The 23,557-nt window shown below is 37.0% G+C and overlaps 1 protein-coding gene across 5 annotated transcripts in view; it reads left to right on the top strand.

The window, feature by feature from the left end:
• LOC131682572 (semaphorin-1A) overlaps nt 1-18,618 on the top strand; it is a 531,458-nt gene extending 512,840 nt beyond the window's left edge. For all 5 annotated transcript variants that reach the window (XM_058964157.1, XM_058964152.1, XM_058964153.1 and 2 more), the window contains one exon: nt 82-18,618. The gene's annotated coding sequence lies outside the window, so the exon portion shown is untranslated. The remainder of the gene's footprint in view (nt 1-81) is intronic.
• Nucleotides 18,619-23,557: the final 4,939 nt, after the last annotated feature.

The following is a 23,557-nucleotide window of genomic DNA, read 5'->3' as shown; positions in this document are numbered from 1 at the left end:
TCACGAAATTTTCAATTCCCGATGTAGCATACCGCAAAAAAGCTGACTACAATCCTGATCTCCATCTCTTCTTTCTTCCAGTAACGCAACATCGTTCCGATAGTCCACAGAATTCCAGTTCCGGATCTTCCCCGGTCATGTCTAACAGTAGTTCTAGTCCGGCGCCTCCCTCGAGCAGTCCTAGTCCACAAGAGAGCCCAAAAAATTGTAGTTATATTTATAGAGATTGATTAATAAACAAACCCCAGCCACCCCCGCATAGCGTCAGCACTAGTAGTAACAGCAGAGGCGTCGCCCCTATCAGCAGCGCAACTCGGCCGTTCGGTGAAGGTGCAATCAATCAAAGAGTCCCATCAGCAGCAGCAGCAGTTGTTATTCTACGTGATTCTGCAAACAGCAGCGATGCAAACTGGAAACTAAATCGTCTTTCAACCTCATCCTCACTTTCCATCATAACGCCACCTTCGACCCCGAAACGCCCCTCGGCGGGCCGTCTCAAGATGGCTCTCAGTTTGTCGTTGGCGCACAACTTTAACCAGAAGCTAGCCAACCTGAACGACAAGTGGAACGATTTCAGCTTCATGTTGAAGCACAATCCAGTGAAGGGAGCGGCGAAAAACGATTCTTACCACTCGATCGAGTCAGCTGTGACCTGCACGGCAGCAGATCTAGAAGCGGGCAACCTAAGTGGCGGCATCGACGAGGGTGATTACAATCGGAAGATACAGCGAATGGGCATTAGAGGTGGCACCAGTGGGTTTGTAGGAAATAGCGGTATCGGTAAGTCCAATCATAATCAGCAACAGCAAAAGTCATACGAGTGGCACATGCAACGACTGTCACCTCGACGCAACAGTGCTAGTGGTGATCCTAAAGAATTCGATGTGCTGGTAATGAAACCCATGGACAATTGGGATGATAATGAAAGTTTTTAGTAGAAAAAAAATGGCTTCCATCGGTTGGTTTTCGTTATGTCCTTAATTCGCTTGCTACTGCTTCAGCTGAAATTTGTCGAAAAGGCACAAATGCTAAATAACTTATGACAACCTCAGAGGAAACGATACACACAAAAATTCAAGTGACTAAAGCGCGCCAGAAGTAGTTTTGTCTCAATTTACTTTCCAGGCTAACTGTTAAAAGGGGGACAAGCATCCGCCTAAGTTAGAGCATTTACGCAAACGCATCCATCACAAACTGATATTACACTAAGGAAGTAGGAACTAAAATCAAGTAACTAACGCATGTACATACCGTAAGAAACATAGCAACCTAATGAAATATAAAACTACTAGGGATTTTTGCATTATAGCATGCAGTGAAGTGAAACAGAAAAAAAGCATTTTTGCTGTAGTATTACGAAACGTAAATTCTCAAATCAGTAGGCCATGAGCATAACAAGCTATAGGATTGTACATATACAAGAAAAACAATATTCGTTTTTTACTAATGCTAAGTTTACCATATAGGATCCTTTCTTCATCAAGTAAGCTTAGCGACCGTCGAGATAAACACTCGCTCTGATTTCGTCCCCATCGCGTTGATTTCGAAACCACCTCCTTTAATGCCAAATCAACAAATCTCATCGTGATATAGAAGACACAAATATTGAGTAATTCGTGTGGATGGTATAGCTACACGAGAGAAACATAGCATATTTAGGTGCGAATCGCTGCTGTGCTTCGATGGCGTCCAACAAAAAATGATGCAATAAGTGACATGTTAAGATTTAATGATTGGAGCTATCGTCGATGATGATCTGAAGATTAGTTGAATTTTTTTGTTATGGTAAGTGAAAGAAAAAAAAAAATTTTTTTTTTGGTTGTTAAATTATATTTTATGAAAAATCTTGTTTTATTTACCCTGAGGTCTGAAGTGAATTTAGTGAAAGGGTTCCTTTTATTAGGCAGGAACAAATTATTATGAGGTACATAGCAGTAAATAGTTGTAGTTCGCGTTAAGCAAGTGATCTGAAGCAAATTATGCATTTTTTATAATCTGGTTTTGAGCAGGTTTTATTTTGGTTTAGCTTACTACAAACATTTTTGGGTTATCATTTAATATATATTTATTCTGTAAAAGCAGCATTTTGATTTATGTGAGAGTAGAATATATCACAGTTTTCCTTGTTTGACCTTTTGTGCAAGCCTAAAGTTTTTGTTTAATTATTTAGCTGCATCGTTAGTCGAAAAATAAATATTTATTTATTTACATCGTTAGTTTCGTGAATAAGTGTAACAGACAAACTTTTATGACTTTAAAATTAGTATAACAAATGTATTATTGAGGTAATGTTTATATGCAAAATCTCGAAAGTTCTACTTAAACCAAGAATTCATAATTTCTCCATTCAACCTAATTTATACCAATTCGCGTTGAAGCTATTCTCGTTATTTACTTTTTTGTAAATCTTATTGTTGTTTCTGTGGCCCACTTTTCAATTGTGTCCTAAGAGTTTTATGGTATTACACATTTTTGTTAAACATATTCTGATGCTTCTTTTATTTTCCGGTAATCCTATACATATATCACGTGACATGGAAGCCGGTCAGAGTTAACATTTACAAACCTAGAATAGTAAATTATCATACAATCCAACTTTATCAGCAATGTCTAATACAACTTACAATATTTTTAATTTTCAATCGACATCTCTGCTGGAAAAATGGTATTTGGGATTTGATTTTCTCATAACCCTTGGTTTCTTTCGAATTTCCCTGTGTACTTTTCTAGCTTTGAATGTTATTATTTTAGAATGGATTTTGCTGCTAACATTTCCGACTAATTCAAGATCACCCGAGCAGTTAAAAAGTAACATACATACCTCAATAAATAACGACACAGACAAACGACGGACAATCTATGAAAAATGGTGTTGAATTTCAACGAAAAAGATTTGTTTATTTACAAACGGAAATCACTAATGTCATCATGCCCATGTTGTTTATGGACGACAACGTTTTTAAACAACTATAACTTTTGATTGAGGAAAAATTTGCTCACAAAAAGAAGTAAGACTAATAAATGCCTTTCATTTGAGTATTAACAGTTACAAGGATCAGCTTTAGAACTGAAGTTATTACAATTAGTCTGATTGGATTCCGATGGAGTAGTGCTGAAATGGAAAGTTTACGTTGACGATGGAAAAGGAATTTTTAATATATCTTCGTTATGTGGGAATATTATTGAAAACTGACAAAACTTATCAATTTTAACTGCGTTTGGTTGCGTTGCGCACGTAATTTAACTAATGTAAATAGGCTAGGAGAATTGTAGTGAGCATTGGAAGATAAAAATTAAGCAACTTCTAGAACTACCAGGGAAGCACCTCTTCCTTAAAAAAGCTTTTCGTGTTTCTTGATCCCACCGTTTTCAGGAAAAAAAATAGTTTTGAAACCCAACATGCACTAGAGAAAAGTTGGGCATGAAAGGGTCAGCATGCCAAAATCGGCCCCAATATTATCCTAATCTAAAAACTCTTTTTAAAATTCATGAACTTAAAGATTTGTTTAAAGAATGTTTAGATGGTTCGATGTCAGGTGGAGATATCATGATCGGGACAAATGGCGGGCATGTTACTGATTTCCGTTTGTAACTAAGTAAATCTGTCTTGCAGAAATTCAACGACCTTATCATATTACGGAACAAATGGAAGTCAAACAAAGTGTCACACGATGATTAAAAATGCGTTGTTATCCCGTGATGGCCGCATTCGCTGGGTGGCGAAACCATCGAAGAGGTATTCTCGGGGAATTGTTGCTGCGCAATGTCCTAGTTCTAGCCAAGATGTTAACTAGTTCGATGAGGCCCAATAAATCGATGCGTGCTAACAACAAAGCGACCACATCTAGGGCTCTTGCTGTATTTGAATTTGTTGCTGGAAAGTGTCGAGTTTTATTAGTTGATAGCAGTTTTCGTAGCTTGGTGGCCGAAAAGAATCGTACCAAGGAAGCTGTCTCAGAGCAAATCGTATGGATTTGTGTTTAATACCTTCAATTCGATCGCTACCTTTTTATGGCGCCAGTTCCAAATCGTCGAACAATACTTCCAGGATAGTCAAATCAGGAAACAGTACAGAATTATCAGGCTGTGTACATCCATGAATGATTTGGTAGCACGAAAGATGAACCCCATGTCGACAAACAACATAAAATATATGTAATATCCCTCCAAGGTCCTTCACAGAACACTCTCGAGGAATAAGCAGTTCTGATATATTATAGTCGAAATTTATTGGTTTTTCCTTTCCCAGAGAAGGTGATTGCATAACATTTTGCGCGATCTAGACTCGTGCAATTGTCGATACACCACTCGCCAAAGACAAGACATCAAATTGTGTTTGCAAAAAGTGTGCATCTGCTAAAGACCCGCCTACGACACGCGTCATCTTCTCAGTCTATAATTCACATCATTAAAGTAAAGTAGGAAGATAAGCAAATCCAAACGGCTTTCCTGCGGGATGCCAAATATTTCAGTGTTTTCATTGCCTATATTCACGCTAAGCTGGCGGTCATCGAAATACCAATGAAACCAACGAAGGAGTGATCCCACTTTGGCCAACTTAGCGATGTCTTGATTGATTTTATCAAGACATCGAATTGTGTAAATAGCATCGGTTTGCAACCCGTCTTGGGATGCTTCAGAGACCAAAGAATGGATTCGCCATAGTCGATTGGCTAGGCATGAATTCTTGTTGGTCTGCTGAGATACATTGCTTGCAGTGAAAGAACACCAGCTTCATTACAATTAACTCGAAAAGTTTAGATACCGATACAGTGGACTAGAAACACGAAAGCTAATTATCATAACAATGGAAATGTTACTGATGATAGAAACTCATCTAATCACCGACTAGAACGGTACTGCATTTTGCAGTAACACAGACCATTCAGGCTAGGAGAAGACTCTGATTCTAGCCGGGAGGTAGCTGAGATAATATGCAAACTACTAGCTTGAAGTTCAGTTATCAAACGTTCTAGTCGAGGTGCACTTCTGGTGGTAGTGGCAACCTGGTTCACCGATAAGGTTTCGGCGACCAAAACAATGAATAATTTGGCGGGAAAAATCGTGCAGATCATTCTCGACTTTGTCAAAAAGAAATTGACGAAGGTTTCGAGGTTTTTTCCTGTGTCCTTGAACCGGTTACAATAGAGCTGACGATAGGCAGATGGTCGCTACGCTGGGGATCTGGGATTACATTTCACGTGCAATCCGACTGTAGTGATGTCAAGCACAGAGAAAAATGTTACGCAGTTGCGCGTGCTGGCGAAGGAGAAATCCCCGTAGTTTAACCCGTTTTTAGAAAAGGTTATTTTAAAATTGTTACAAAGACTATCTATCAATGTAGATCTTTTATCGTCGCGAAGACATCCCCACGCTGTATCGTGGGAATTGAAGTCTCCTAGACCTAGCGGCGGAGCGGAGAGGAATTCTGCGATATTACAAATCGTTCCGCATCCTACAGATGCTCTGGCAAGAATATAGATAGAAACAATGCCAAAGACTTCAACTTCATTTTGAACTTGAAAAGTGGCGATTTCAACGCTTGGTGTCCAGGGGTAGGTTGAAAAATATCACTTTTCGATCCCCAAAAGTACTTCTCTGTAAGAATCTTCTCGATTCAAGTGAATGATATTGAAATTGTCGAAGTTAAGGTCTCTTTCTGAAGTAAGCTATGTGTCACACTATATATCACAGTATATATGGAGGGGTCTTTTATGGAGCAGTCAATCGCTTCAAAAATGTTCGTACATGGCATGATGTTAGATCATGAGGATTGAACCCATACCCATAGTAAATAGATTTTTCAATTCAATTCAATTCAATTCAATTCCTTCCTGCAATATTATTGCTAAAGTGTTCTAGTGTATCTAGACGTACTCTTTTTTCCGTTCATTATCACGGCTGAACGCAATTGCTTGCAATCCAGCACCTCTCTAAAGTAAAGCTGGAACATAGACCCTATAATCCATCGTAAAGCGGCTATCACAAATGATCGTGATGACTTGCACCAGACAAACTGCGAATTATATTTAGATTATTTGCTTTTGGCCGAGAGAACACAGTCCATTGGCTAGTTTAGTTATCTGAGTAGCTTTGGTCGTGGAAAACAAGTTTGAATATAACAGTTACCCTTCCCTTCAACATTTAATCATTTGCAATGTACATATTTGCTCAATTTATATTATTTTATTTAGCATATCATTTAGTTTTCTGTAATTTCAATTTGACACGTCAGAACTAATTAAAAGGAGAATTCAAGCATTTTCTGTTTGGCGTATCGTCGCACACCGCACCGCACCGTTCAGCACCTTGATCACGAAATTGGGTTTGTTCCACCATTCATTGAACCATTACACGACGATTGGCCAATAAACTGGTGGATAACCCAAGTCCATCTTTCCTCCTACGGCCAATGTTATCTTGTCGAAATAGAACTAACATCAGGCTAGCTATGGTAACGCAGATTTGCGAATCCGCCTACTGAGAAGTATACAAAAATGTCAATTCTACATTCACACTATTAGAAAAACAAACAAGAACAAAATAGTGCGATAAACGCCTAAATTATATCCCTGCATCTCAGCTCACATTTGCAAATATTCTATCCATGAATTTAAAAAAAAAACTGAAGCTGCACTACACAAAAAAGGAACTTCTGCTCCAGTCCAGTATTTAAACATATACAAGCATAGTATCACCGGCAGACATCACTCCCCTCCCAGGATCACAGGAGAGGAAGAAGCTGGGCCAGCAACTTTACTGAACATAAACGAAAAACTTACAAACAGTTGCTTGTGTAGCCGACTCGGGCCAACTCGAATAAAGATGAATGAGGGAGAAACTTTAGCAACAATAATTAAGGGAAAAATTGTGCACCCGGTTGGGAAGAACTCTGATCTGCAAAAGTGAAAATTTGCAGTATCCGGCGGTACTGTCAGAGGGTGGAAAATGCAACTAGTAATAAATAGCAGAAATCACTAAGAAAGACTGAAATTTAAAGTAAACAACCGTATTCATTCGAAGAAGAAACCAGTAAAGTAGCATATATCATGCCGAAAACCATACAATTAGATTACAGAAGTGAAAGGAGTGAAATCGGCAAACTATTGTCCGAAGTTTGTTTGTCGGTGTAAGAAAAGTTAAAAAAAAGATAGGTTTTGTTCGAAATCTAACCAACCAATCAACGCAACGTTTGAATGTATGCAATTCCGGCAAAGGTCGCGGGTTCGATTTACAGTACCTACCCGAGTCGAAGGGTGGGCGTTATGATTGATGCAGATTGCTTTGTTATCATCAAATCTAAACTGTTCAAGCTTCGTTGAAACGAAGTAAGAAAAAAAACCATACAAATAAATGGTAAACTGTAAACTAGTTGTAAAAAGTACAAAGCTGATGAAGCTACTTAATAGAGTCAACTGTAAAAAGCTACTAAATTTCTGTTGAACAAAGTTTTTTATGAAGCGTTTCTGTTTGAAAGTTCGACGATCTCTGCGAGAAAGCGAATGGCTCTAATGCCTGTATAGATTAAATATGTATCATATATGAAACGATGGAGTTTGGAAGACAACAAATTTCGAGCAACAAAATTGTGGACAAACTATCATTTGTACAAGTTTTAGTGTAAATATGATTTGCTGAATTACTTTCCCTAATGAATAGTTTTTGAGTTTCTCCACTGTAATATAGAGAGATTAGAAAGTTGTTAGTATTTATTACGAGTCAAGTTCAGAAATGACAAAGCAAAACAAAAAATAAATATTTATTCCACGATTACTTACTGATGAAACTAAGCATTAATAATGAAACAAGGGATGCCAGCATGGAACCTTAACTACGATAAGGTATGAATATCGCGCGAGATTAGAAGGGAAAAGTTTTGAGCTGCACATCTAAATAAAATCTTTGATTATATTCATATACATAGGTAATTTGCAACTCTAAAAGGAAACCATTATAAGCTGCATTGCAATGATCATTTGGTTCTGCTTGCCTTTTCCATATTTTTATAGTTTTAACATGAGTTAGGATGCGATGTTGGTCATAGTAATTATAAACAGCGATATCAGTTCTCAGAGTGCATTTTAATGTGCGACAGGAAAGAAACTAATTCAGATTTTCACTCTAACTGCAGTCAAATCATACATTTTGGCGTAATTAACGAACACGATCCAGTTGTGTCGCAGATAAATACAACAATGGTGCCCATTAATGATTGCAGTTTCCACAAATGAGGTGCCCCGATTACGGCACGAACAAATCACTTGCTAGATCATGAATTTCTGACAAACTTCGTTATTTACTGTTCATATGTATATCCAAAACAGGAGCTATTGGCTTGCGGTTGAAAGTATCACCTATCCGCTTGTGACACTTTATGCAAAACACTTTATGCAAAACTTATTCACTCCCAAATTTTCAAATTATTTTCTATGACATGACGGGAGGGATTCGATTTTTTTAAATAATTTTGCTTGCATGCTGTTCTTAGAGCACATGGCCTTTTGTTTCAACAGACTTCGCAACCGTTTCTTACTATACAAGACATTTGCATGGTTTTGATCATTCCTTCTATCTTCACCTTTTGACCCGTCAGGTCAGTACAATACGTAAACACTGAACTTATTTTACGTTACATTTCGAACACTAATTCCAACGTGTAGAAGGTTCAGGCTAAAGAGACTAGTATAACAAAGAGAAATCATCTTAATTCAGTGAAAACAATTCAACTAGCTACCAAGCTACGATTTACAAGCAACACTGCAAATGTGCAAGCCTCACAAAATTTGTTTGTTGTTATTGTGTTAGTTTCTTTTAGCCAAAATAAAAATCTATCGCCACTTCTGGAATCTTAGTTTCTCGACCGGCTAAAACATGATTTTATCTAGAATGGAATTTCGCAACAGCAAACCACATTAGAACAATTAGAGTCTTTAAAACATTTAATAATTTTAATGGATTGTATAACAATACTTCCAAAAACACAATGCCACATAATGCTAAACATTTACGATTGACAACTCTCTTGTTCGTTTGGAATGGCATTGACAATTAAATTGAAATTCCAAACGAAACATGGCGTCTCTTTGTTATTCTAGTCTCTTTAGTTCAGGCTATTATAAATTATGCAATTCTACTATGGACATCGATGTGTCCCTTTAAAAACGACATTTTAGAGTGGTGTTGATAACCCGATGTCCCATGTTCAATAATTAACAAAAAAGATGAATGAGTTATATCAGAGACATAAGCGGAGTGAAATAGAATACGCTATAGGCTGTTAATTCGCACGGTCCACTTATAGTAATTTTTTGAAGGGATTGTATTAAGATCAGATCAATTTGGATAAACTCGTTGAACGTACATTCCGTTTAACCACTACAAAAAACACAAATCTTCACTAGATTTCATTCTGCTATGATTTTGATATTGTATTTAGTTCAGGATGGAATCCAGCTTTTTCAAATGCTATAATAACGGTAAACTTTATCATGTTCGTAATATTGGTACAGTGCCCATTTTGACAATTATTGATCACACCGGCTTCTGAACAAGTTCCCTTTAGAAATTTTGGTTATTCATTGAACTAACGTTTAACGCTTTGATATAAAGTACAGTCGCGTTTCGCTGGTTAGTCACTTTTTAACTGGATTGCTTTTTACTTGGACTTCCGCTAGTTGGACCATTGTCCAACTAAAAAGCATCCGAATGTCAAAATCTCCTGTCAAATTCACTTGGACAATCAAACTGACATTAATTAGAGATGTGAGCAGATACATTTTCTGGCTAACTAGCTAGTCAAATTTGTTAGTTGGACAGAGGGTGTGGCCCAACCAGCGAATCACGACTGTAGAATGAAGTTTTCGTGCGATAGTTTTTATAATAGCTTTTGAAAAGCTTCAAAGCCTAGCCTTTACTGTATTGATACTTTCTTGGACTCACTTTCGTGCCTACCATAGTAACAATTGAGGTTTTATGGTGCTCTTGAAGCCTCTCTTAAAACTTAGACCACACTTGTAGTGTGCTATAAAACTTAAATTGTTACTTGAGTAACCGCTAGAATCCTCGAGTTTCCCTCAGTTGGTAACACATACTGTCTCTCATAGTATGAGAGTATGACGTATGACCATGAACAGTAGGGACTACTTGGATTATCTCTACTTCGCTTAGCACAGCTCCAAGGTTGGATCACCATTCCTCAGAGTCGAACACGCCACCGTAGCCAATAGACGCCTCTCAATTCCTCTTGGACCATCAATATTCGGTATCATTCGAACTACTAGCTGTAGCTCTTCAAAATATTGCAAAAGTGGTGGAGGACGCATTTTGTGCAACGATGCTGCTATGGCCTCCCAGCTGGCACTGTTAAACTCGTTCTTGACGTCTATCGTTACCACGGCGCAGTACCGGTTGTCCTTTTCTATTTGGGCGCTCTCTCTGCTCTCTCTCTCTCTCTCTCTCTCTCTCTCTCTCTCTCTCTCTCTCTCTCTCTCTCTCTCTTTACGACTGTCTAGATTCCTTCCACAGTAGTTCTTCCGTGCTGAAATCCGAACTTCCAAATAATGTCAATAGAACCCTTGCCAAGGGCTTCCCGAAAGTATGCAGTGGGCATATGGGCCTGTATGTTCCTCAAACTCGTGACTATTTCCGCTATTTGAGGCACAGCATTTTTCTGCCAGGCATTTCATCTTCATCGTGCTAAACATGTCAGGGAAGGTTTGGATTTGAAAACTTGGATTTGTAACACTTTGAAAACGATCACCATTATCAGCTGGACATTAGAGACGTGCATATTTTCAGTGTTTTTGCTTCTTTTGCTTTTCTTTACCTTTTGCATGTATCAGGCAAACAGCAGTTGGGAAATTGGATTTTGAGATGATTATGACTTTCATTGGTTCAGTTTTCGATAAAAATACACTGAAAAAAATCAGTTTGGATAAGGAAAAGTTTTTTTCAAATAACTTTTTTTCTTTGAAAGAGCCCACTTGAATTTTTGACGGTAGGTAGGAAACATAATTACCTATCTTGGAACAAAATTTCAAAAAAATCAAAGATGGGGTTTTTGGGTAAATCGACTTTAAATTTTTAAAAACAAATTTTTCCAGTGTAGGAGTCGATGAAGAATTTTTTCAATATTTTTATTCAAAAATTTGACTAGTTTTGTGAAAACAACATTTTTGTAGGATTTGTCAAAAAAAATTGGTAAAAATAGTTTAAACCTTTTCAAAAGACAGTCTGGATCATTTTTGGAAAAACAAAATATGCAAAGTGGTTTTTTGTGACAAAGTTCTCATGTACAGAAAGTTTCATTAAAATCTGAGAGGGTGCTGCCAACATTTGTTCGAGTTGGCGCGAAATTCGTCTTAATGAGAAAAGCTCAGAACAGTGGTGTGCATTATTTTTTGCCAAAACAAAGCACTAAACGGTGAATGTGAGTTAATTTTGGTAATTGATACCTTGATGAGTTACGAAAAGACTGCAGGAGTTTATACTTGTCTCACTTAAATTCAGCAAGTAGGTCTGGTTTAAACGTACACTCGTGCTTCCATACCAGCCTATCCCAGGTAAGTGAAAATCTCCGTGTGCAAGCCTTCCTGGAGGTGGCTTTACCAGAGCTTCCACTTCACCGCCCAGACATTGAAATCTCCTCCGATCACCGCCGTTCGTCGTCCAATCAGATTGTCGATTAGTAGGCCAAGCATCAGGTTGTATTGCTCCACTGTTCACCGCGACGATGCGTAACAACTAACAACGAGAACGCCGTTAATTCTGGCAATCAGAAAGCCTTCGAATAGGCACTCGACCATTTCTTGGATGGAGAATCTGTCCATACCTTGTATCGAAGCCATTTCCGCTCTTTCCGTTATATACTTGTCATTGGCAGTGCTGCATCACAGTGATTGAGATTCACTCTAGTTTCTCCATTATTGCTGACTTTGTATATAGGGCATTTGAAGCCTTCCATGAGATAGCAGTTTTCATCGTCATCATCCGTCCGTAACAGACCCTGCACCTCGGCTCATCCTCGGTCAAGTGTGCCTTTTTTCACAATACGGATTTATCAGTTCACCGACTGCTGACCGAAACCCAGGCACCCGAACCACCTGTCCATTTGCTTATACTCTAGGGATTAATCTTAAAGAGCATACCAATCAACCGACTTTCACTTTACCGGTCACCATCAGCTGGTTGGTTGCGGTAGCCACAGGCATATCGCTGCTGTTTAAGTGCCACCATACGTCATGCTCAACCTTATTGACATCGGCTCTTGTTCCAGGTTATGCCCATACCACATTGCTTTGGGATCAATCGTTGTGACCTCTTTCAGTCCTCGACCACCGCTTTGCGAGTTAAAACTCTTACCATCGCTTCTTCTCCTACCACTTATGCCACGAGTTCCCGATAGCTCGAGCTCTTAAACTTTCTCTTTCTTCTTTTCGTTCTTTCGTTTTTCTCCTCCCCTCTTTTTATGTTTCTATGGTTCACCATCCACTATCCATTTCTTGGTCGTTCCGCTACTCTTTGCTAACTTTCTTGGATTTCTTCCGTCCCTCCTCTTCTTCTGACGTATCCCTTAGTGGAAACCGAGGAGAAATGAAACAGAGGAGAATTCAAACAACGTCCATTGCTAGCGAAACCGTGCCGTTAGAAATCTGGCCAAAGTATTTTTGCTGTACATCTTTCGTATATGTTTAACAAAAGTATTTTTGCAAAATTCCTAACGGTATGGTTTTGCTAGAAATGGGCTTCGTTTGAACTCTCCTCTGCTTCAAATCTCTCCGGTTTCTCCTACTCTTTTTACAGTACGAGTATACGAGTCATTCTTCGGCTTACCATGGGCTTCAGCGTTTGCTTCCTCCGTAGTCTTCAGTACTTTTACGGCGTTTTTAACTCATTCTAACAACGTAATCTGTTCGCATTTAGCGGGTAATACGGTGGATTTGATGCTGATCACTAGACCGTGCACGTTGGCCTTGCTTTTTACGTACTAGTAGAGCTCGTCGATTTTTGGCCCCCGGCTTCACAACATTGGACAACGCAGCTGATCTTCTTAGGTTAGGCAACTGCTTGATTTCGGTGTGGGTACCTGAAACCCTAGCTTCCCTTGGCGGTTTATCGCTGCTTAGGCTCAGTATAGCCTCCTGAAGTTACTAGCTCGCTGCTGCTGCTTTTTCGTCTGCAATTATTGTTGTACTGCATCCACAGACAAACAGACATAACACTCTAAAACTCACCATCGCTCATGTTGAAAACAGTTATTTTACAAACATGTTAGTGTGCAGGAACGCCGCACTCAATTTGATGGCGCCACTACTTATCTTTAGAAGCTTTTACATAGTAGCCTGGTAAATAACTAAATTGGTTGAAGGCACGAGTCTGTGTAATGTCAAAACAAAGAAAGTTCGACAATATGAAAATCATTCGGTTTCCACGCGGAAAATCGTTTGGATGCCAGATCATTGTATCTTGTCAATAAGATGAAAAATGCAACAGTGATTTCGAGCAGCGTATTGTATTGCATAAGGTTTCAAGTACCTCACTGTGTGCAAACAAATATTCGAGAGGTTTCATTGTCTAAGCCGACAGAATGTGAAAACAAGGTTAAAACAATTAATTTCGGCCAGTCTGAGTCTTACATCTGGCAGCATTGAAACGTTTTATTGCTTGATGTCATTTTTTACACTCTAATACGATAATTATTAGGAGAAGGGAATTTTATCGAAAAGGAAAAGAATAAACAACGCTTTTTGTATTTACTTGCTTGAATAAGGTTTGCTGAAAATTAATTCTACATTTTATGATTCGATTACTGTTGCTTTGTAAACAGCAAAGTGGGTTGTACTGAGGATAGGTGTTGGAGAACTCCATAATCATTCCAATAACTACCATATTATGGGCGAAATTACGGTTTCCGGCAAAACAAGTTCTAATTTATCCATTGTGAATAAAACTTCAATATCTTGCGCTAGTTTGAGCATTAAACAAATAAGATTGAATAACACGTGCAATATTGGCTTCAGACAGGAATGCAACACGACAAGGAAGAACTCCAGCGATGAGAATAATAATCACTTATTCGTTGAATTAAATCGATCCGATATCATATTGTTACTGCACTATGATCAGATCGTCTATCTAGTTTATTCTGGAAAGTAGATGTGGTATACGTAACGTTGTCGTTATGATGGCTAACACACGTACCTGTAACTTTTTCCATTACGAATCTTCTATCTGTCAATGGTAACCAGCGCAGCGTCGCTTTCTTTGATGAGGTGAATAGAACGTAGAGCAGGAATGACGATAGGTAGCGCTAGTGGCAAGCAAGAATGATCGTATAAATGTGATCGATAGAAATTTTGAATAATTGTTCAAAGAGTTATGTCTGTTTGTCTGTGCTGCATCGTTTTGCTGGGAAGGCGACCTCGCTTACCCGCTTTTGGCTGCACTTGTTATTATTCTTTTGTATGTTATTTATATTATCTTCCATGTTGCTGGCCCGTAACTCCAAGCCGTTATCTAGGCTACTAGTTGCCTTTTTATAATTCCATGCTTACCTTTGCGAGCATCGAGGTCGCATACGAGGGTTGACGGAGTTGTTCATGGGATACCGTTTTCAGGATCATATCGGTACTAATCACGAACGTTCAACTAAGCAAATTTCAACCAGCTAAGGCGCCAGGACTCGAGCGTTCTTGGAGATTTAGTTTTGACAGGACGGGAGGCAGCCAGTATGATTAGTTCGATCGGCGTTACGAGGAAATATCACTTAGTTGTCGTTTCGTACTGCCACACCGATTCACGCTCGTGCCCTACCGCTAGTATGACTTTGATCTTTGATGACGTGTGATCTTTCTGCTATCGATCCTAATGTGCCGCTTTGCACTCACGTCGGTGTTGGGTTACTGCACTTCAAGCGGCTTGTACTTGCCGTATTAGAGCTGCTTGCGGATGTTTGTAACTCGTTATAGAAATTCAACAGAATGCATTTTTGCATCCATTGACATCCTAGCTCTCTGTATGTGTAAGTGTACCAATATAATACTCCCAATACTCCCCCATATAATACTCCCATGGTCATGGTCCAATTTTGATAGTGTTTTAAATGAGATCAACCTATCAAAACACCATCACCATGTACCGGTTGATCCCATATAAAAACCATATTTTGGTATATTTATGGGTTATTGAGACCATTATACGGTGTTTTGATGATTTTGAAACTTGACACGGACCATATTCATGGTCTTTTAAAAGAGGTATATGGTGCTGAGCCCAAGAGAATTTGCTCGGGATGTTCGTTTGTAAAATGATTCAATTGGGTCGAGCTGACAGTAGAAATCCAGCAAAAGGCCATGATTTACGCATTACTTGGTACGGCATGAAACCAAGAAACAACACGAAATTTGGTTTTCCATCGAAAAGTGTGCATTCATTCGGGGAGGAGTGGATTTTATCTCTCTCTAGCTTTGGAGTGTACTGCAAGTCCAATATTACATTGCAACCGTATCCATAAAAAGCTAGTGTATCCATGTTCTATTTTGTTCATAATTTTCGCATGTTAAGACAAGTTTTGTACGGAGTTAGTTTCCTGTCAAACTTTTTATTCACATAAATTCACCTCAACAAACTTAATCAATGGGAAAGACTCAAACTACAAAAAAACTATCAAATATTTGTGCGACGAGACTCGATTAAAAATTGCTAGGGTGGTATCTAGTTTAGAGATAACAGTTGGATTAGTTCAGTTCAACCGCTTACTTTCCAAAGTTAATATTGTCATGCCTAAAATATTCATTAACAAAATTACACCAAAGCGTTAAAATTAGTTCAAAGCACATTGCAGAGCGATTATTTAAATTTGATATATTTTTCGTTAGCCGTAACTTTGGATATATTGTCATCCTTCAGAAGTAAAGAAGCTCAGCGCAAGAACGGTCCAACTGTATAATAGTACTATGATATATTGCTCCCTAAAGAGAAAAATTTAGTTGAAAACCAATTTATCTTCACTGAGAAGAAAATTAGGTAAAATTCCTTTTCCGCAGGAAGGGCACACAACCTATAACTAAATTAGTTATGGAATTTTCGTTTCGACCTCGTCTCATCGGAATACGACACTAACTTAGTGCAAAGAATTCGTCGCTAGCTTTGTCCTGGGACTAAGTTAGTGTCGGATTGTTTTGAGACAAAGTCAAAACACAAAATCCATAACTAATTAATTTTTAAAAAAGTGGCGTCTAGGAAAAAATATGTAGTTGAGTCGTTCTTGTCGTTCGTTCTGGTCTCGTAGTTCAGGAGTGAGACGCTAGTATCCTTATTAACTTATGAGTCAGTCGTCGTTTGTACGAAGTCTGTCGAAAACAAAAGGTTAAAATTTCACAAAGAATTGCGATACCAAGATTTAGCAGATCACATTCTTTTTTTTGATGGAGAGGTAGAGTCTGATGATTCGCTTAGCACTGATTCGACACAAAGATTATTATTTTTAAAAATTTGATTAGCAACCGATTCCAACGTACATGACAGTGATAAGTGGCTCGTAATTAATCAATTTGATTTAATTCTTAAATTTGTTTTAATTCTATCAATCTATCAAAAAACAACAGCACGATACATTCGAAAGACGATCAATACTAGGCCATAATTCTCGAGCTTTTCTATAAACAATAATTAAGTTTGCTTAAGCGAAATATAATTACTTTTCGCACAGAGCTTTAGCTTGCTTTAGTCAAAGTCGCTTGTTGGTAGACATTTTATGAGATAGAGAGAACGCAATGCACGAATCCAACAAACAGGTTATACAACTGCACTATAAACCTATCCAAACTTGTAAATCAATCTAATGGTGATTCGAACCCAAACAACATTAGTGTTGAAAAAATCAAAATTTTTTAAAGTAAACTATTTCACATCAATCCTTCACTTCTGTCTGACACGAGATTTCCCGTTTCTCAACAAAAAAAAATTACACGAGACAAGAAAATCAAATCTTGGAAATCCTTAGTTGCTCGTTGTGAAATTCCTCAACATCCTTTGAGCTATAATTTAAATAGGTTCTCCAATAAACGAATTCTATTTAAATTCCCAGAACCTGAGCATTTCGGACTACAACTATGTCGCATGTATGGCAAGATTTGCTTTTATTAACCGTTTTGTTATTTTAACTGTGACCGTACACTTCCATTATGTAACGTTTGGAGAAATGTTCAACATAACAATCAATGAAACAATTTCGCAAAATTATTCCCATCTTGGAATTCCTTTCACCCATGATCCTAGACAACATGTCTGGTCCGTTTGCTTATGTCGTCGATGATTTCGAATCCATGGCTATACAAGTTATTGCAATTTGCTGTTACATACAACACTTAAACCAATTAAGATATTGTTTATTTAATACGCTTCGCTCCAAAACATGATCTGTGATGGCCACCGACCAAATTATATTGAGCAAAAGGAGAACCCCCAAAACATAAGGGGATTTTATAAAAATCCTCTGTCCGAGGCAAATAAAACGCTGAGCGCTTTCCCCTCTCAAAATACAATGCAAAATACGTAACATGAAGGAAGAGGCATCATCTTCAAAATGGTGGCCATCCTTTCGCTAGTAATAATGCAAAGTCTAACGCAGTTTCTTCTTTATCTAAAAAAATACGAGTACTATAGAAAACTTTCTAATAAATTCTAAAATCGAAACCTAAAAAACAAAAATATACACCGTGTATGGAAGGAACAGAATGAGAAATGCTATTATAGGAAAAAAAAAAAGTGGAAAAGATAGGTTTATCTTTCAACCTGAAACACGAATAAATATGCATCCTTCATGCTAAAACAAAAATACAGATTAGCAGAATAAAAAGTAGGACTGAACAGAAGATGTTGTGTTGTCAAAAAAACCACACATAATAATCGAAGCTTTCAATCCGAAACGCTAAAATGGCAGGTTTGCTAATTGCATATTCGTGGAAGGAAGTGACGCAACACTTCGGCAAGACAAAACAAAATAAAAATCTTCCAAAACTAGCAGCCTCCACGTACACCGCGATGACTGATTCGGTGCGAAAATACACGCAATTTAAGTCAAACGTTTGATTTTCTAATGCTGATGCATGCTTTCTGATATTTTTCCCATGATTTTCGTCGTCATAGGAGGCCGTCTTTATACATACAATTCCAACCGATAAATTGCAGATTTCGATTGCGACAAGACACATAAAAGAGAGATAAAAAACACGGGCGAATATATTAAAATGTGAAAATATTATTAAGATAATTATATAATGATTAACAAACGGGAAAAAAACATTAGTAGTTATTGATTTCAGCATTTATTATACACATTATCTATTGAAACCATCTACCAACAAACATCACGAAAAAAAATGAGACAAAGAATGAAAAGCATGAGCATTCCAGGTGAGCTGATGCGAGTATTGCTCCAAATTGAGCTGTGGATGACACACCCCAATGAGGGATGGGCGTTCCACCTTCAGTAGTGAAAGACAACTTTTGAATTAAGTGAAAAACATTATTCATAAGGTAAGACGAACTTGAGGAAAGCAACTAGAAAAATGTAAGAACTTTGAAACTAGAAATAAAGTAATTGAAAAAGTTAGCAAACGTGTTTTTAAATAAATTTATTTATTTTTATGCTTGTGTGTGCGTTGGGTTGGATTTTTCAAGCCACAAGGTTTTCAGCGGTTTGTAGGTACATTGGGTAATTAGCCTATTGACACACACGTTTCATATTTTAAATATACGTGATGTATTTTTTTATTGTGAAGGGCATCCGACAGCACTTCTCAAGCAAGGGCGAACTAAACTGGATTTGCGCCTACTGAAAGCAGTGGGTTAGTTCAAGATTTTGGTACGCGAGCAAATTGAGTCATGTCAGAACAGTTATAGGGTGGATGTACCAATAGTCGCATGCTTAAGGAAAGCTTTTGTTAAAAAATCGACGAATAGACCTATGGACAGTCTCAATACATTAAAGGAAAGCTTTCAATCCCTACTATATAGGAAAAATATGAAGATGGTTTAATAACCAATTCATGTATTTAAACCCGCTTGTACCACTATAGGAACACATGTACCAATAGTGGTGCAATCGCTAATTTCGGTTCCCTTTGTTGCAAATTGCATTGATTTCTTATGGGACTATAGGTACATTAGATCAACTATAGGTGCAAGGGAGCTCAAATTTCGAAGAAAATAAACTTTTTCAATAGTTATTTGAGCAAATTTCAAGGATAACAGTTTTATTGTCGCATAATTTTAGTGTGATGAATCGATAAAAAAATATTTGTTGATGGTTGGTACCTTAATTAGGCGTATAACCCACTACTGCAACTATTGGTACACCTCAACTATAGGAGCACCCACCCTAGTTTTTCTTTGATTCATTTCGTTTATTTAATAAGGCACGCTTGCATTAGCCTAAAGGTGTCAGCTTCTTTGTTTTAGATTTAAAATTTCTTAAAACTAGGAGATTGAATCCTGAAATATACTATATACGCAATAAAATCAAGGAAATTTTACAGCTATCTTACACATATACAAGACAGAATAATATAATTTTAGTAAGATTAAGGGACGTTATACAAGCGAGCCACAACATAGCTTCTACGCCACATACAACCCTCTCCCCTGCCTAACCATGTATCTGATACGAGCAAATATAAAAATATGTTTTTAACACACTAATCTTGCCGGTGTGCCACGTAACTGCTACTTGAGGAAGCTAGTACATTTTCCTATACAATCAAACCTAGATTTTGACGGAATGCCATCTGTAGTTCTTATTTTGTGCGAAAATATCACCCCTTTTCACTTGGGGTTTCTTTTCGAAACACTCTTATTTTACTTCTTCTCATTTTCAATGAACCTTTTCAAATTCACTTTAATCACTAACCACTGCAAAAAACACCCGCGAAACTTTAATCGTTGACTAACAAAACATCAAATTTTCTGCCACTAAGCAGATTACCGAAGGAAAATGTCCGAAAACTCTCATTTGTGCGTTTGAATTTTCACTTCGAATTCCATTTTTTCTCAATGTAAACAAGCCAATCGGTACCTAGCAACTAGCGTGTGTTCCTGGCTTATTTTTAAGAGTAGTAGTATAGTTGGGCATTTCTTAACGAAATTATTGAATTTAAGAAATAATACCTGCTAGAAAAAAAACGCAGAGAGGGCAAATATGCTTCGGGAAGATATTCAGGCGGAGGGAGGGGGGTTGGTTGACATTCCTACATTGGGGTATTAGAGACAGAGGAGAGGGGGTGGACAATGATGACAGGAGCAGAAAAATAATAACAGTCCGTTTCAGGCAACGGGAGATCAACGGCATTGATTTCAGATTCGGACGGCCTTCATCAAGAATCATCATGAACTACCAGGTAATCAACAAGCATTAGTATAGGCAGTAAAGTAGCATATAGTTTTCATTTTAAATGCTTCTAGCAGTAAGCACCGTTCTGAATGCACAAAAAAGCATTTTCAAGGCACAGCAGTAATGTAGTCGTATATTTTCCAGAAACGATTTTTTAACAGTTTTAAAACAACTTAAAAGCTTATCCGGTAGCCGCTCAAACGCATTTATCATGCTTATTGATTAGCTGGCCTGAGACGCGGGACAGTGGCTGGAGGCTGGACAAAACCTTAAAGTTAGATTTATATGGATATTTTATATTTTTACCAAATTTGAATGACATATATTCAAAATTTTCTGATTATTGGATAAGAACAGGATTTTTAAACGTAGCAAACTTTTTAAAAATTTGCATTTCCGAAACCACAATTTATATATTTACATCAAATGCATGTTGCTGTTTTATTTTGGTTCGATTTCAGCACAACTAGTTTCATTTTATAGAGAAACAAGATTACTTGGTTTGCGATTATAATATATTCACTAAGTTTGCCTGGGACTAAGACTTTATCGTTTAATTATGTTTGAGGTCAGATCAAAAATACTCATTTCACTAATGTATTGTGTACAATCAGGGGAAACATTCTGGAACGTCACATACATATACATATACATTCTATGGGGAATTACGTCTACTTTTCGAATATCATAGTCTCGTTCTGTGCCTAGGTGTGCAAACGGGTTTAAGGAAATTTTAATGTTGTGTTACTGATATGGAGGCGCATGGTGTTTTGTGCAAGATAAATAGACAATCTGCGAGTTAATCACAAAACAAATTTCGGGAGAACACAATCGCGATTGACTTTATGCAACCCTATCGTATACCTACAGTGCGCGAGCTGGAACAGTCGATCAAGGTGAAAATGGAACTAGTGCTTACAGAAGTGTCACATATACAACTACATCATACGAGACAAGTATATAGTTACTATATTCATAGTTAGGCGGAGATACAGAGCGGAGCCAATTGAACATGTCAAACGCCGGAGCCAATCGAGCATGACGTCACATAACATGTTCTCTTTGGATGTATATGGAAAGATTATTGTGATTATGGTCATAACTATTTTACTCGTATCTTGTGTTATCGAGTGTAGAGAAACGAAGAGAACCAATTTTTTTTCTGTAGCAAGAAGAGATATTCGCACAAGTTTGAAATCATATCATCAGATCTTCGAAATGGTTTTTCTATTCGTGCATGTAAAGTTCTTACTCACGACGACAATGGAATTATTAAGGTACAGCTTGAACAATTACATGGGATGCCAGTGTTTTCTTCCTGAAATAAGAGCTGCCAGTTTTCCGGCTTTTGTGTCCGCCTAACTCTGAATATAGTAACTCTAGACAAGTAGTACTAATAACGTTTAACTTCTTAGCCGAGGCACATAGAACACGAGGTCGAATACAAAAAAGTCAAAACCAACATCCCCATATATATATGAACAATGATCTTACGGAAATTCGCCTCAGCGATTTAGCACCGCGCACTGGTACGGATTATATTACCAGTCTACGACATCTGCTGATACGTCACAGACAACCAGCCAAAAAACAAATGCCCAGAGATGCCAGATTTGAAGATTTGTCTTCATTGTGAAGACATTTGAAATGTTGTGAAAACGTGTTTTTCTTTTCGAAGATAAATATATTAAAAGTTAAATTATTAAAAGTTGAGATTTTAGAAGAAACTATAACATTGTAGTTGTAAAATGGATACACATTTGATGCAGACAGTTTATAGAAGTTTATTCAGATACTTACTTGAAAATTTTCAAATAAAATCTAACAAAAACTGTTTGCGACCATATATTTTACTTGTTGGTTTCCACGAAAGAGATTATAACTACTAGAGGGAGCAAAGCGCTACTGTTTCCATGTATTCACGAACTGAAACATGGGGTCTCGTTCTAGCATATTGTATCCCATTACTTTGACATGTATGTACCCGGGGCAATATGTGTCAAACTAATGGACCTAGCATATGTAAGAGCGAGATAATAATGGGTTGGGTTGGGATTGTTACCTTCGGTTGGAATTCCATCATAAATGAGAACATATTCCGAATCTCCCGGTTGTAATTTACTGGGATGAGGATATTTGATGGTACGGACATCTATGTGTCGTCGTAAAGAAGCTCTAGTTTCATGTATATATTGCCTCAAGATGTTCAAAATATGGACCCTTTCATATAACGAAACCAGAAAGGACATAAACTACCCAATATTGAGGTTAGCTACGTGATTGTCTTCTCTCTTCTCTTAGCTCTGGTATAGCCGTCATATGTTTTGTTTGTTATTTCCCTAGGTATATATATATATATATATATATATATATATATATATATATATATATATATATATATATATATATATATATATATATATATATATATATATATATATATATATATATATATATATATATATATATATATATATATATATATATATATATATATATATATATATATATATATATATATATATATATATATATATATATATATATATATATATATATATATATATATATATATATATATATATATATATATATATATATATATATATATATATATATATATATATATATATATATATATATATATATATATATATATATATATTGTGCGTTGTGCGTTTTTTGAATTTTTAAACTATCGCGACTTTTTTATTTTATCCTTCGCATAAAAAGTGTTTGAGTTTACTTGAGTATTATAACTCTTCATGCCCCGTAAGATAAATTTGATATTTAATGGTTGAACTGACAAGTGATTTGAATGCGTTTTAGACAATCCTTGAAATATCTAAAAACTTTAATGCAAAAATATTGTTAATTTCCTCCTTAAAATTTAATCAAATTTGGAAAAAATGTGTAACAGAAAAAAACATGAAATATTCAAGAATCCGTCCCATCAAAGAAACATCAACAATTTCTCGAATTTTCTCATACATCTGTTATATTCGCAGTTGATAGATATAACTTCTGTGAAAGATTTTGCATTTCTAGCAATTTATTAGGTGCGAGATAATTGTACTGGTTTGTTTAGTCTTTCCCACATCAAAAATGCCAAAAAGAGGCAAAATAATGAAACCTCAAAACTCATATGTTGCTTTGAATTTACGAGGA

This window comes from Topomyia yanbarensis, chromosome 2 (genome assembly GCF_030247195.1).
Source record: "Topomyia yanbarensis strain Yona2022 chromosome 2, ASM3024719v1, whole genome shotgun sequence".
Lineage (NCBI taxonomy): Eukaryota > Metazoa > Arthropoda > Insecta > Diptera > Culicidae > Topomyia > Topomyia yanbarensis.
Note: the sequence above shows the minus strand (reverse complement) of the source record. Positions and strands in the feature narration are given on the sequence as shown.